We start from the raw sequence: 8,387 nt of genomic DNA on the forward strand, positions 1-8,387 counted from the left end.
TGTGACCACGGAAGATTGTCTTCGGACAAAAACGCTGGCTCTATGGCTTGGAAACAGGGATGAGTACCGCCCCTTAGAGTCGAACACGACAGGACAAAAATTGTCAAGGGGAACCTTTACCTTTACCCTTACCTTGGGGGTGTCAGGACCGGGAATATAGAAGCAGCAGCAAATAGGAGAACTGATCGGTAGATCTTTCTGTCTTTGGGCAAAACACACTGGAGGGATAGCGAGTAAAACCAAAGAGAAGCTTATGGCCTCATTCATGGTGTAAATAAAGTCAGATTATAATACTGGGGAACTTGCTCATCCAAAAAAGAGCACCGGTTCTGTATCGTGCTTCATAACCTAACAACCGATGGAGGTTGGAAATAAACTCAAAATACAGCTGTGCTGTTCAGTTAGTAGAAACATAAAAAAAAATGCATGGGAAAATACGGTGTCATAGAATCATGACGTTGGAAGGGGTCCTGCGAGGCCATCCAGTCCAACCCCCTGCTCGAGGCAGGAATCGAAATCAAAAGCAGATCTGCCAGGATGGTTGTCTAAGTTCCTTTTGAACGCCTCCAGCATTGGGAGCGCTCACCAGGTCATTGGTTCCATTGCTGTGCCGCTGGAACAGGAAGTGTTTCATGATAGTCCCCTGAAATCTGGAGTGGTCCCCAACCTTGGGTCTCCAGATAGTCTTGGACTACAACTCCCAGAAGCCTTCACCACCACCACCTCTGCTGGCCAGGATTTCTGGGAGTTGAAGTCTTGGAACATCTGGAGACCCAAGGTTGGGGGGGATCACTACCTTTAGGTATAAAGTCGAGGTCTCTAGCTGCAAAGCCAAGGGTTGGGAGTCCAGTTTCCTTGTTCTGCTTCCTTAAGAGCAGCTGGATCTGACGGATCCATAGGGTCCCCACCAGCTCTGCAGTTCAAAGATATAAGATTACAAAATTCCTTTCCCCTTCTAATGAACTGGAGGAAAATCTTACCTCGGTCGCATGCATCCAAATGGGAGACTGCAGCCACAAACACACAACACACACAACACACACACACACACACAACACGCACACACACAAGCAGCACACAGGGACTTAAGGAGCTTGCAAAAATCGTTTGAGATCAAGTCCAGATCCTACCGTATTTCCCCGCGTATGACACCCTACTTTTCCCTAAAATCCTGAGACTGAAAAGTAAGTGTGGGGGGGGTCGTCTTATACACGGGGGGAGGAGCCACGTGGTGGCGAAACCCGCCTCCTTAAGCCGAGGAGGAGTAAGCCACGTGGTTGCGAAGCGATTCTGCGAAGAGGGCTTTCCTCCAATCAGGAGCCCTTATGCAAATGAGGTCAGCTGATGCGGAGGATTTTCCCCTCCCTCTTCCCCGGGCCCGCGCGCGCGCGAGCGAGCGAGCGAGTGCGCGCGCGCCTTGCAAAGCGAGATCTGCAATGTCGGAGCATCCTGAGGCCAGCGAGAGGTCAGAAAGCATGAAAAAAAACAAGCGGATGTCTTACTCCGCCAAATTCAAGCTGCACGTCATCAGCTACGCCAGCCAGCATGGGAACAAAGCTGCAGAGAGGCAGTTTGGACCCCCTCTCACGGAGTGCACCATCAGGCAGTGGAGGAAACAGGAAGAGCAGCTCCTCCAGATGCCCAAAAAGAAGAAAGCCTTAAGAGGGAAACCAGCCAAGTGGCCCAAGTTGGAGCAGCGCCTCAAGGCTTGGATCCTGGAGCAGCGCCAGAGCGGGATGCGCGTCCCCACCAAGCTCATCCAGCACCAGGCCCGGCTCTTTGCAAGGGACATGGAGATTGCGGATTTCGCCGGGACGGGGAAATGGTGCTTCAATTTCATGAGGAGAGAAGGGTTGGCCATGAGGAGGCGACCCAAGGTCGCACCGAATATCCCGCCCGCGGAGGAGGATAAGATCCAACAGTTTCGCTCCTACGTCGTACAGCTTCGGGGGAAATACGCTATCGGGCCAAGACAGATCGCCAACATGGGGGTCGTGCCCCTCCATTTTGACATGCCTTCCATCAGGACCGTGGACGAGAAAGGCCTCAAAACAAGCGGCCCCGAAAAGATGCACTACACCGCCGTGCTCTCGTGCTGCGCGGACGGCACTAAACTGCCTCCTATGCTTCTTCTTAAGAGGAAAAAGTACCCTAAAGACGCCATCCCCACTGGCATCGTCGTGCAAGTCCATGAGAAGGCCTGGAAGAACGAAGACATCATGGCGGTCTGGTTTGCCGAGGTTTGGTCCAGAAGACCCCTCTTAAACAAGCCGGCCCTCCTTGTCTTGGATGAGTTCCGAGCCCATTTAACAGAAGAGACCAAAAAAGTTGCCTCGGACTGGCAAACACACCTCGCCGTTATTCCTCTTGGACTGACAGGCCAGCTACAGCCGCTGGACGTGTCCGTCAACGCTCCATTCCAAGCCCTGATGGTTGAAGAATGGGATCGGTGGATTCAAAAAGCAGGGGATCACTTGACGCCAACGGGCAGAGTGAAAAAACCAACCATTACTGAAGTTAGCAGTTGGGTTCTAAACTCTTGGTACGGCGTCCAGGAAGAGGTGATTGTGAAGGCCTTCAAGAAGTGTGGAATCAGCAACGTTATGGACGGAACCGAGGACGATCCGATCTATGTACGCAGTGACTCGGAAGACAGCTGCGATGGCATCGTAGTTGAAATAACTGATATTTTTGAAAGTTATAGTGATGAAGAAGAAAGCAGTAATGTAAATAGAGGCTGAATTGCAGTGATTTGCTCATACTATAGTCCTGGTATGTAAATGTTGCCTAATTACGACATTAAAATGGGTTTCCTGTCTAACGTTTAAAATATTGATTTCTGAATATTGGTTTAGATTGAAAATTGGGTGGCGTCTTACACACAGTATTCAAAGCTCCAGGCGCAGTCAAAATTACAAAAAAAAAATGACTGGTATTATAACAGATACAGGTTTTAACCAAAAGTGTGTATGCAGTTCCTAATACAGTTGTGCCTTGCTTAAAAATTGCCTCGCTTAACGAGGAAATCGCTGTACCATTAAGTTTTTGCAATCGCAAAACGATGGTTTAAATTGGCTTTTTTTTTCATTTAACGATGATCAGTTCCCTGCTTCGGGAACCGATTTTCGCTTTACGATGATCAGCAGATTGTCGGGTTTCAAAATGGCCACCGGCTGAAGAAAACGGCCCCCCGCTGTTTTCTAGGACGGATTCCTCGCTTTACAGGCACCGAAAATGGCTGCCGTATGGAGGATCTTCGCTGGACAAGCAGGTATTCAGCCCATTGGAATGCATTGAACGGTTTTCATTGTGTTTCAATGAGTTTTTTTTAATTTCGTTTGACGATGTTTTCGCTCTACAGCGATTTTGCTGGAACGAATTAACATCGTCAAGCGAGGCACCACTGTATTGCCATTTTTTGTAGCTCTGATGGTGTGATTTCTGAGATCTGCAACTGCTTATAGTACTGTATGAAATTTCTCAATATTGTTCCCCAAAGCCCTAATGACTGTGGGGATCACGGAAGTGCGTTTCATCCACAGGCAAGATGTTTCGATGGCCAAGTCTCTGTATTTTGTTAGTTTTTCCAGTTCTTTATTTTCAACTCTGGCATCCCCTGGAATTGCAATGTCAATGGTCCGGACATCTCTTTGTTCTATCACTATTGTGTCTGGTGTGTTATGTTCAAGGCGTCCAGAAATCCCACAAGATCTTGACTTCCTCATTTTCTGACACCTCTACCTGATGTTCCCATGGGTTTTTGGAGGACAGCAAGTTATTATTTTTTGCATAATAACCAGTGCACTAACTATGCCACTTTATCATGTCTAATTTTGTAAATTTGTGCAATTTTTGGACATCCACAGATGAGGTGTGACACAATTTCATCTTTTTCTTGGAAGAGTTGAGATCTGCTATTAACAGTAATTCCTCGGATCTTCATAGAATCGTAGAAAAGTGACGTTGGAAGGGGCCTACGAGGCCATCAAGTCCAACCCCCTGATCAATGCAGGAATACGATCAGAGCAGATCTGCCAGGTGATTATCCAAGATTTTCTTGAATGCCTCCAGTGTTGGAGCCCTCACCAACTCCCGAGGTCACTGGTTCCACTGTCGCACTGCTCTAACAGGAAGTTTTTCCTGATAGTCAACCAAAATCTGGCCTCCTGTAACTTGAGCCCATGGTTGCGTGTCCTGCACTCTGGGATGATCGAGAACAGACCTTGCCCCTCCTCTCTATCACAGCCTCTCAAATACTGTATTTGAAAAGTCTTATCCTATCACCCCTCAGTCTTCTTTTCTCAAGGCTAAACATGCCCAGATCTTTCAGCCTTTCCTCAGAAGGCTTGGTTGCCAGCCCCCGGATCATCCTTGTCACTCTCCTCTGAACTTGTTCCAATTTATTAGCATCCTTCTTTGTGTCCAGAACTGGACACAATACTGAAAGCGAAGCCTAACCAGTGCTGAATAGAAGGGGATGAACACCTCGTGGGATTTGGGAACTATACTTCTGTTAATGCAGCCTAAAATAGCATTTGCCTTTTTTGTAGCCACATCACACCATTGGCTCATATTTAGCTTGTGATCTACGACAATTCCGAGATTCTTCTCGCTCGTAGTTTTGGTGAGCCACTTATCCTCCGTCTTGCAACTGTGCAATTGGTTTCTTTGTCCAAGGTGCAGGACTTTGCGCTTCTTCCTGTTGGATTTCATTGTGTTGCTTTCGGCCCAATGCTCCATCCTATCAAGGTCATTTTGAATTTTGTTTCTGTCTTCTAGGGTATTAGCTATTCCACCCAGTTTGGTATCATCTGCAAATCTGACAAGCATCCCCTGCACTCCCTCATCCAAGTCATTAATAAAAATATTGAAGAACACCAACGTGAGGTACCCCATTTGTTACATCCACCCAGTTAGAGAAGGACCCATTAATCATCACCCTCTGAGTACGATTCTCTAGCCAATTGTGTATCCACCTGACACTTGATCTATCCAGCCCACACGTAGTTAGCTTGCTAACCAGGATGTCATGGGGCACTTTGTCAAAAACTTTGCTGAAGTCAAGATCATAGCTTTCATCACATTGGTTTGGAGTTTGTGTTCTTCTGCAAGCTAAAACCAAGCTTTCAGTTTCTTACGGGTCCCCAGTTTTAGCCATGCCCATGTTGAATTATGATCATGCTTCCCATCAGTATTTCTCAGGTCTTGTTCATGTAGTGGTTTATTTTACCAGCTGTTTCTTTTCAAATTGTTGTTTCTTATATTGACCCTTTGTTTCTGTTGCTTTCAAAATATTCTCCATTTTACTGTCTTAAGTAATTTTTCTCTGTTTATACTGATATAATCATTTAGGCTTCTTTTTTCCTCCTCTACTACCTGCTATATTTGCAGTAATCCGCAGCAAAAATGGCCAAGGAAATTATAATAATAATAACATCAACAGCAGCAGCAGCAACTTGTTCAAACTGACCCTTTAGAGGGTTTTCTAGGTAGAGACTCTGCCATGGAACCTGACGAGTTTGGGTGTGGACGGAACTGGTAAATCATCACCATGATCATCATGCGCCATCAAGTCAATTCTGACTTATGGCGGCCCTTTCCAGAATTTTCCAGACAGAGAATACTCAGAAGTCGTTTACTATTCTCTTCTTTGGAGACTGTGCAGCTTGCCCAGGGCTACACAGGCAGGACGCACCGTCGGGGAATTGAATTCCCAACATCAAGCTGTTCAACCAGAAACCTACACCGCTGGGAAATGCAGCCAGCTCCTTCTTATAGGGATTTAATGTTGAATGTACATACATACATGGCGTATTCCATTCTATCAATTTGTTTGGAAGCTATCTGCTGTTAGGCCGTTTAAAAATAATGGTTGATCGGTCCCCTCTGGAAAAGATCTTGCTTTCTTGTTCTATAAAACAGATCAGAGGTGGGGTGGCCCAAGGTACGTTGCCGCCTGAGGCAGAATAGCAACGAGCGCTCCCAGCTCCACCCACATCAAGGTGCCTAGCATAGCCGTCCATATTATTCTGGCACTTGGGTATGCTCCCGGTGTTTGGAAATTCTTCTCCCCTTACAGCTGGGGATTGTGGGAACTGTAGTCCCACAGACCTGGAGACCCCTGGGTGGCCTAATAAGAGCTGTCAACTACGGCTTCTTTCTGACATCGCCTGCATCTCAACCATAGGGTTACGACACGTTGATACTGCTTTATCTTCCGTGGTTCCAATCCTGAGGAATCGTGGGATGTGTAGTTTGGGGAGGGGCTCCGCATTCTCAGTGGAGGTCTAAGTGCCGTATATAAAATGCTTTGCTGAACCCTCAATACATCTCAGTACAAATTTTACAGCAAAAGGATCTCCATTCTTCACACTTTCCAGACTTTCCCAGCCTTCATACCATCAGAATTAAGAGTTCAAAACCAACTTCGAACGAAAGGCACCGTTGTAACTCCCAACTCCGTACGAAGAAGAGCCTGAAAAAGTTCCAGGTCATGGCAAATGAAGGAGAGACGATGGCAAAATAAAAACCCGTCGTCTGTTCTGGTTTTGACGACATTTATTTATTTATTTATTTATTTACTTACTTACTTACTTATTTACTTACTTACTTATTTATACCCTGCCCCTCTAGACCATGTCTACTCGGGGCGGCTTACAACATAAATGAAGAAGGGATCTTTAAAAAATTATTTATTTACGGTATTTATTTTATTCTATTTGTACCCCGCCTAACTGTTGCCCACCTTAGCTGAAGCAAATAATAATAATAATAATAATAATAATAATAATAATAATAATAATAATAATAATAATAATAATAATAATAATAATGCAAGCTCTTATCAGTATGGCCTTCTCTGTGGCTGTTCCCATAGACTTTGGAACTCCCTCCCACTGGGTGCCACGTCTTTGCTCTCTTTCTGCAAACAGGCCAAAACCTTTCTCTTCAGGCAAGGCTTCCCTTAATAACAGGCTGCCTGAGCTGGTTTTATTTTATTTTATTTTATTTTTTCTGTTACTTTACTGCTTTGGTTGGGTTTTTGTGTTGCTTTTGTTTGCTGTTTTTTAAGTGTGGTATTTCTTTGATCCTATTTGTATGCTTACTGTTTTTAACTTTGAATATGGTCTTTTAATGAGAAAAGCAGGAAGGCAGCATAGATGTATTTTAAATAAATAAACAAATGCCTCGTTCCATCATCGCTCCAAACATGGGGTTTAGCCAAAACGAAAGACTTCAGACGGCTGAAATGGAACTGGACAAGATCCTTTAGTGGAAGGGCAGGGCCGGTCACACTGGAGAGAGACCGAGATCGTCTGTTCTGGATTGTGCTATTCACGTTTACTCTGTGGAGTGAAGAAAACTGACAGGGAAAAAAACACACAACTGGATTCATTATTTGTGGTTTTGGAAGAGAGTGTAATAGATTCCAGGGTCTGCCAGAAGAATAAATAAGTGGCTTCTAGGTCAAATCAAGTGCAAACCTCCTCTAGAAGCTAAAAGGATGAAACTGAGGCTCTTACACTTTGGATATACAGTAGGAACCCCCTTATCTGCAGGATCAATATCCGCTGATTCACGTATCCACAGTCTGAAAATATTTTTTTTTTAAATCTTGAAAGAAAAATCCTGGAAATAACGTTTTTAAATATGATACTACCAGAACTGGCCACTAGGGTTCGCGATAATCCACGTTTCTCGGTATCCGCAGTGGGGACCGATCCCCAGCGGCTACAGGGATCCAACTGTATCCATGAGAAGAAGAATGAGAAAACTGTCCAGGAAAAGTAAACGAAGCTGGGGAAAGGGGAAGGCAGGAGGAAAAGAGGAGGGCTGAACATGCAATGGGTGGACTCTAGAAAGGAAGCCACGGGCTTCAGATTGCAAAATAATAATAATAATAATACACATTTCCCAAGCTCTTATCAGTATGCCTTCTCTGTGGCTGAGACTTTGGAACTTCCTCCCACTGGACTTCCTCCTTTGCTCTCCTTCCACAAACAGGCCAAGACCTTCAGTATGGCCTTCTCTGTGGCTGCTCCCAGAGACTTTGGAACTCCCTCCTACTGGACGCCAACGCCTTTGCTCTCCTTCCGCAAACAGTCCAAGACCTTTCTCTTCAGGCAACCTGAGCACCATGAATGAGGGAGGGATAAGTCACGCATTCAGTAAATGAAAAGGGAATCTGAGGGCACCCCCAAAAAGTATCCTGGCCACGCCACCCGCACGCAAGCCCGTCCCAGCCGCGCCCGCGGGCAGAAGCGCCATGATCGCGATGGCCACTAGAGGGGGCCCGAGAGAGAGACAGAGAGAGCGCTCCCTTCCCTCTCGCCGGCTCATCCCCGGGCGCGCATGCGCTGTGGCTGAAACCTCTTCCCTCCCCCCCC

Source organism: Pogona vitticeps, chromosome 2 (genome assembly GCF_051106095.1).
Source record: "Pogona vitticeps strain Pit_001003342236 chromosome 2, PviZW2.1, whole genome shotgun sequence".
Lineage (NCBI taxonomy): Eukaryota > Metazoa > Chordata > Lepidosauria > Squamata > Agamidae > Pogona > Pogona vitticeps.